This window comes from Ursus arctos, unplaced genomic scaffold, assembly GCF_023065955.2.
Source record: "Ursus arctos isolate Adak ecotype North America unplaced genomic scaffold, UrsArc2.0 scaffold_13, whole genome shotgun sequence".
Taxonomy (NCBI): domain Eukaryota; kingdom Metazoa; phylum Chordata; class Mammalia; order Carnivora; family Ursidae; genus Ursus; species Ursus arctos.
The window spans coordinates 2061901-2069594 of record NW_026622797.1 but is presented as its reverse complement, the minus strand read 5'-3'; the positions used below and the strand labels follow the sequence as shown (position 1 = coordinate 2069594).

Below are 7694 nucleotides of genomic sequence, written 5' to 3'. Positions count from 1 at the left end.
GACGGGGAATCCGGGCAGGTGCCGCCTGCGAGAGTGCAGATGGGAGAGCCTTCTTCGTCCTCGCTGTAATGCCTGAATCGAGTCTTTCCTCTAATGCAAGGGAAGTACTGACTCCTCTGGCGGAGTGTCGTGTATCTGAAAGCCCATCTTCTCATGTCTAACCACCCCATTACACGGTTGTTCTTAGAGACTGCACGAACCTGGACACAGCTGTGCCGCCTACCCACCAAGGTCCACAAATTCTTTCAATTTACATTATGCATAGTATTTAGTTCTCACTGCTGTTTTCTTGATATATGAAAAAAATATGAAGCGTTTTTGGGAAAAGATATAAGGTGATCAACTTACACATTTAATTATACCATCCAGATATAATCAAATGTGGTCATTGTAGACAAACCGAATGAAAACATCCCAAAATTTTAATGAAAATTTAGTAGTGACGATATACTTTCTCTCTATAATGAATTACAATTAAGTTACAATTTCAGTGTCATTATCATGACGTGGGCACTGTTTATACATACCTGATGTGTTTTATTTGGGAGGGTTTCCCACTGACATGGCTCAAGCACCAATAGTAACAATCGACGTGTAGCCACATGTACCCCTTCTGGACACAGGAAATCATGAAACCATCCAACTGTCTCCCAAGTCCCTGCGTTTTGCCCTTCAAATACATTATTACAATATTCTTAAGTGAAGGAAAGGAACTAGGACCAGTCATAGCTGAAATTCTGCTGCCTGAGTTTGTAAGCTTTCCCAAAAGTCGTTTTCACGTTTCAATAGCTGCATATCCTCCCGCGACGTCTAGATCACAATGATCTACGTCAGTGTTATTCCTTTTGTTAAAGTTCTGGTAAGTGTTTCATGTCTGAAATGCCTGATTACGTTTAGGCACAGAGGTGATATTAAAGATGATGATAGTACTGTCTAAATGGTTTTCATTTGCTTTATCAATATCTCCTCATAAAAAATTCCCTGTTTTTATTATTTTAAATGTTTGCTATATGAAACTGAATTATGACATTCTTTTAAATTTTTCCTCATTAATTACTGCAAGTGTTCTTTATGGAAACCAGAAGCCTCTAGTAGAACACGATTATCTTTGTGCTGAAATACATAGATGATTAACATTTTCAATTTTTACCATTACAAATGTTGGCAACATCTGCATCTGCCTTTATACCAACACCAATAAGCCACTCGTATTTTGTTGAAATACTCAAATTGTTTTTAATTCAGGAATGCAGCTTTTCTGATTCATTCTTGCATAACATCAAATCCTGTTCCAAGCTGGTCTGGTATTTACACGGTATCAGAAGACACTCCCAGCCGCAGATGTTATTTCTTCTTCCTTGTTCCCCAAGATTTGGAAGATGAGTGACCATGAGATTTAAAGGGACCATTAACCCACTTATCCAGAGTGGTGTTTGCTTATAGTATTTTATTATAAATCCTGCAGTTACTACTTACATAAGAAACACAGCACAGCACAAAAGTAAAACTATAAGTTTCTCAGGAAACAGTAAGACAGGAGGCCCGTGTATCTGTAGTTGTCATGGTGGTCTATCACAATTAGCATGACCTATGTTAGAATTCCTATCATTATGAAATCGTGCCCCTCTCCTGGCTTCTATTTTGCTACTTTCCAGCCCCTGTGGAGACACTGCAGTATCTTTGTGCACGGTTCTTCCTGACAGCATGTTGTTGCCTGGTGGCTTCTGGATGGGCCACTGGGTCTCTGCCTCACTTGCTGCATGCAGAGCTGAACTGAACAGAATTATATTACCATCACCAAGGGCTATCCTTTCAACACGTGGATGGCTCTTGCATCTAACTAAAGGAGCAAAGAGTTGGCTATCCCCATTTATTGCCCGCACCACCTCTCCCGATGCCAGCACAAGCCAGGCTCGCCCCCAGTGTTCTGGGGCCAGGGGGCATTGGCATCGATGTGCTTTGATGGACCTTGCTCTGCTGTGAGTCTCCAGGCTGGGACCAGACTGCTTATATTGTTTTATGTCAGGATCTGCTGGCCTCTCCCACGGAGCTCGGAGCTGTGTTCGTCACCCTGGCATCTTAGGCCAACATGTTTCTGTACGGGACTGACGAAAATCCTCATTGCTTTACCCAGTTTCCTTCTCTCAATGTTGTGAGATAAATGAGAAATGTGCACAGAGGGCCTGATTCATCTTAAGCACCAGGTAAACGTCAGCTGCTCTCACCATACTGTGCTTGAACCATATTGTGCTTGAACTCTGGATATTATCTGGGCTTTCCCCCAGCTGCTGTTGTCATCGGTGCAGACACGAGATCCTGCCCCTGCCCGGGCACTTCCTGTGTGCACGCTTTAGGGTTAGCTGCAAACGTGCTCATGTCACCCCTTTGATTTGTTCTTTCAAGGCCTGGATTCCATCATTTTCTACTAACTGGGGGTCTGATCAGCCCATTTAGGTATTTTTCAATCAATGTTCTGTTTCTCTTCTTTGTTTTGCTGCTTTCATGTGGAGGATTTCCCAACAACCATACAGAAGAATAAACAGTAAAGCTGTGACCAATTAAGTTTATAATTTGCTGACTAATCCTGCCATAGGATTGATGAACACTGCAATTCCTACACAGATTTGAAATTTCTTGCAGCCTCTCTCAACTGTCTAAATATTTAGACACATGGTATCTAAGCCATACTATGTCTCTCCCCAAGTACTCAGCTCCCAGCTTGGCCCATGAATAGAGAATGAAATAGTTTTGTTTACGGTAGAGTGGGAGTCTTTTTTGAGAAATACAGTGAATTAGGATTTCCAAGCTGGGAGCGATTCTTTAGAGAAGTGGGAGAGTTGCTATAACCAGTGAGGTTCGTGGCAGCAAGTGGGGAGCAAGGGTTTTATCAGCGGGAGACCTGTTTCTGCAGATCACGTGGACAGCGGTCTGGGAGCACCGTCCTCCCTCCTGCAAGGGGCCAGCCCCTCAGCCTCTGCCGTGTGCTCACGGAGGAGGGAGAGAGGGCAGCTGGGCACCAACGCTGGGAGCCCAGGGCAAGGGAAGTCATGGCTGGGGAAACGGAAACAGGCAAACTTTAGCTTCAGGTCAACACTTGAAAAGCATCTACCCCAAATATGCTCACATGAACGCTGTCGTGAGCTGTGAGACTAACCTCCCGCCCGCCGCCTGTACGTGTCTGCTGAGGTTCTGGGCTGGGAGGAACCTGGCCCAGTCGGAAGCGTTAGCTGAACCATCTCGGTCAGATAAACCTGAGTCTCACCGGCGGCCTTCTCTGTGGCTGGTCTGCCTCCCCACATCAGGGCCTCCCCGAATCCTCTGGCTTTGAGCTTCTCCCTGCAACCTCACTTTGTGCGCCGATCCATAAAGCCTGAATTTGCAGACCCAAAACAAGCAAACCGAGAAGTACCCGCTCGTTTGTCTAAACTAAGCTTCACCATCATCTACGGCACAAACGAAGCTCGAGCTGGGGATGAGGTGACACTAGGGGCAGGTGAGAAGCTCACGTGCATCCACATGGCCACGTGGGAGTAACGGGACTGCCTCCGATTCTGTTCAAAGCAAGGTCAACCAGATTCCGGGGCCTCGTGGTCCGCTGCTTCGGGGGGGGGGGGTGGTGCTCCTACCGCTTGTACTGCTCACCACTACGGTCATGTCCCCTGCATGGGGCCTTTCGTCTCGGGCCCCCTCAGCACCGGGCAAGTGGGGGTTATGTTTAGAGGGTTGCGTGCCATGTCACCACCCATGGATGGCCGACAGGTAAGTCTCTTCCAACGTCAGTGCCAGCCCGGTGAGACTGTCCTCCCCTGGCCCCCGAGGCCGAGCTCAGCGCTGGAAACAGTGCAGTCCGCACTATCTGTCACCACCCCAGGCACCACGGCTGCAGCCGGCTGCCTACCCCAACCAGGTCTCCAGCCACAGCTGGGCTCCCGCAGCCTTCTCCTCTCCCTGCTCTCGCTGCCCCTCCGTCCGGGCGGGTTCACAGCACTACCTCCCAGCCCTGCCAGCCGGCACCAGGGTCTCCCCCTCGCCGCGTTCCTCCCCAGACGCCCCTGCTCAGGCCTCCAGCGCTCAGGAATGGCAGAAGCTCCAAATCACGCCACACCAGGCCACAGACTGGTTTGTCTGGTTCCGGAGACTTTCCTCCCACCTGGTCCAAGCACTCAGATGACGCTTGGCTCCTGGCGCCTCCCGTCCCCTCCTCCAGCCGCGGCTCCAGCCACTTCCTCAGCCTCCATCGTGCCGCCTCTCCAGGCAAAGTCTGCCATTCTCTGTGACACATGCTGTGTCTGCAGCGCCGTCCTGCCTTCCCCTCACCCCGTCACACTCCCCACACCGCCAGCCAGAGGAGAGCTGGTGGCCCCATTCTGCAGATCGGGACAGACCTCAGAACGGTGGGACCCCCTGGCTGAGCAGGGCCAGAGCAGGGCTCCCGGGCTGGCCCCCTAGCTGGAGGCTCAGATTCCTCAGCCTGCAAGTCTTCGCCACACTCACCCCCCATCTTCCCAGGCCAGCTGTTCAGACCCCTGACGTGCAGGAAGCAGTTCTGGACAGGAAGGCGGGTACCTGGCTGAAGAAAGCTTGTACCGTCCTCCAGGCATGGACATCCCCAGTGCTCATCATCACACGTGCTCTCCTTAGTCTACGGCAGTGTTTTCTGAATTATTCGTTTTTAAGTGAGTCCTCTACTTACTCCTTATTTCACAAGTGTACCTTCTACCTACAGCTAAAGTCGAAGCTTCCAAAAGACAGACTATTTAAAAGATCATATAGCTCCTTTGCCTTGGTGACATATTCCTGCATAACAGATCAGCCCACAATGCAGTGGCTTAAAAGCCACAGTGATGGCTGCCGTCTCTCTTGTTGCTGTGGGTCTGGAATACCGAGGGGGCACGGCAGGATGTCTGTCCCTGCTCCGTGATGTCTGGGGCTACAGTCACCCCCATGTCTGCCAGTGGACGCTGGTGTCAGCTGGGAGCCCAGCTGGTCCATCAGCCTGTACACCCACATGTGGCCTCTTCACGCGGCCTGGGCTTCCTCAGGACATGGCAGCCAGGGCCCCAGGGAGAGAGTCCTGACAGAGAGAGAGAGCCAGGCAAGAGCGTTCTCCTTTGGCGACTGAGCCTCTGAAGTTACAGAGCCTCACTTCCACCAAAATTCATGGGTTACCAAGTAACAAGATCCCACAGGTGTTCAAAGGGAGGAAACACTGACCCCACCCCCTGGGGTAGTAACGCCATTCATGGTAAGTTCTAGCAAGAGTATGTGATGGGAGCAAAATAGACAGGTGTGGCGGCCGTTGCAAAATGGCATCCGTCACAGGCTCTGAAATCCTCACTGAATGAACACAAGCATGCCACAGGAATGAGCGGATGGAGAGGGTTTTCCCACCTGTGGAATGGATTGTGGTGTAGCCTAGACCGTCACGTGAGCCGTACTCTCTGCTTCATTCATCTGAGTCTCCCCCACGAACAGTAAGTTCCTTGAAGGCAGAAACTGAGTCTTGGGTCCTCAGAGTTTCCCCAGTGCCTGGTCGTTGCTCAGCAGCACCAGCTGGAGGAAGGGAGGACGGAGGAAGGAAGGAGAGAAAGAGGGGAGGGTCTTCAGACCACCGTGAACTCCAAGAGCCAGTGATACGGGAGGTTCTAGCTTCAAGACCCCTGCTCTCAGCGGGGAAAGAACCAAAACACGCTCTGCGGTGGAAGAGAATGAAACGTGAATTAATCCACTACACTATTCTCTCTCCAAGGCCAAGAGCCATCTCTGCCTGAGGGGTGGAAAGAGTCGGTCTTTCAAAAAGCTCCTCTTTGGACACACTTTGTAAATTCGGAAGGATGCCCCAGAATGCTCTGATTCAAATCAAATTAAAGCTGGTGTACCAAATAGCAATTTCACTTCTGTTTTCCTTTTATATATCAGGGAATTTTTGCCCTTTAAAAGAAATAATTCATTTAAATATCTAATGAACATTTCCTTTGAAAGCATAATGAAGAGAACAGTTTAGATAGTCAGTATTTTTTAATGTTAGTGCTGGGTCAGAAAGGGGAGCTTTCTGATTTTGAAAATTAAAGTTACCGCGCCTGGGGCTCAGTCGGTAAAGCGTCTGCCTTCGGCTCGGGTCATGCTGTCTGGATCCTTGGTCGGAGCCCAGCGACGGCATCGTTCATCAGCAGGCTCCCTGCTCAGAGGGCCGTCTGCTTCTCCCTCTCCCACGGCCTTCCCCTGCTCATGTGGTCTCTCTCTCTCTCTCTCTCAAATAGATAAATAAAATCTTTTAAAAAAATAAAATAGTTGATGGAAAATAAGAGTTAAATCCACCAAGTCTGGAGGTTTACATAGAATCTAATAATGAAAATCTACTCAAAGATTATGCAAATGGAGAATATTTTCAAATCAGTCCTGAGCTGGGCAGTCTACCGTATTACTCTCTTGATATTTCTATATGACATCACAGTCATTTTTAAATGAATCTGTTCCTGCTTTCCAGTTCTGAGCAGCATCTTATGAAACCAGGGTGTGTTTTGCAGCACGCCTGGTTTACCTTCCTCCTAATTTCCAGCCCCCAGGACAGAACAGAGCTTCAGCATGAACTTTGACCTCTTAGATTTTCCACCAGCCACTGATCTGAGAGCTTTTGAAATTATTCTAATCAGTGTTTTTAATATTTCATTGCTGAATGTTTAAAAATATTAATTTTCATTTAATTTCAGAATAGGTCATGTGTTCATGTGATCAGACAGCACCCCCTGACTTCCCAACTCCCAGCACGTAACCGTGGTTAATAGTTAATAGAGTCGACCCCACACAGTGTCCCCAGCAAAGCCCCTTGGCTATCCTCGGACCTAAAGGGCAAATAAGTCAAAACTCTGGGCTTGCACAACAAAGAGGAAAGAAAAAAAACCCTTCTCTTCCTTAAAAACAAAGGGTGATTTGGGGTGAATTTTTCCGATAACCGCCTGATGGCCCCGTGCCATGGAGCTCAGGGTCGCCTCGGCCACAGCTTCGGCCACTGTGAGCTGACAATACTGCCCGGCAGACGACCTTCCTCCAGACCACAGCCAGTCAGATCTTCTGTGGAATGTCAATTTATGAGTGCAGAGATCATCTAATTACTTCCCACCTTGAAGAGATACAGTCAAGTGGCTAAAATGGAAACTTTTAAAAGAAGAATTATTTTTGCAAAATATTTGCAGGCGCTTAACTTTCAGTATGCCTGTGCTAGGTACATTATTAACATTAAGAGTTAATGCCAGTCCTGGACGATATTCCTCCAAAACCCTGTTTGCCTCAGTTTCACTACTCAAATCAGTTACTCAAAGACCATCTAAGAAAGAACATCATTTCATTAATAACTGTGAAAAGATTATATATAAACGTATTATATAATCACTATATACTACACGATAATGTTATATATAATAATCGTAATGTATAAATATTATTATAATATATCAAATATATTTATATGTAATAAAGAAGTCAGATATAAAAAACAAAATGTCAGTGGATATTTGTGTGGTCTTTTGATGGAAAAAGCCTATCTTTTTAACAGACAAAAGCAAAGAAATAACCCACAAGCAAAACAGTTACAGATTTTATACCTGAAATGATAAAATGTCTAGATGTCAAAATTTTAATCAATGAAGTTAAAAGTAAATGAAAAAATTAGAAGAAAACATTCACATTATACATGA

General features: G+C 47.2%; 1 long non-coding RNA gene across 1 annotated transcript; it reads right to left on the bottom strand.

The window, feature by feature from the left end:
- Positions 1–1211: 1211 nt before the first annotated feature.
- On the bottom strand, positions 1212–7385 carry LOC130543516 (uncharacterized). Its single transcript, XR_008958902.1, has 2 exons — positions 6076–7385; positions 1212–5553 (listed from the first exon to the last, which is right to left on the bottom strand). It is a non-coding gene; the product is annotated as an uncharacterized LOC130543516 (long non-coding RNA).
- Between the last annotated feature and the right edge of the window lie 309 nt (positions 7386–7694).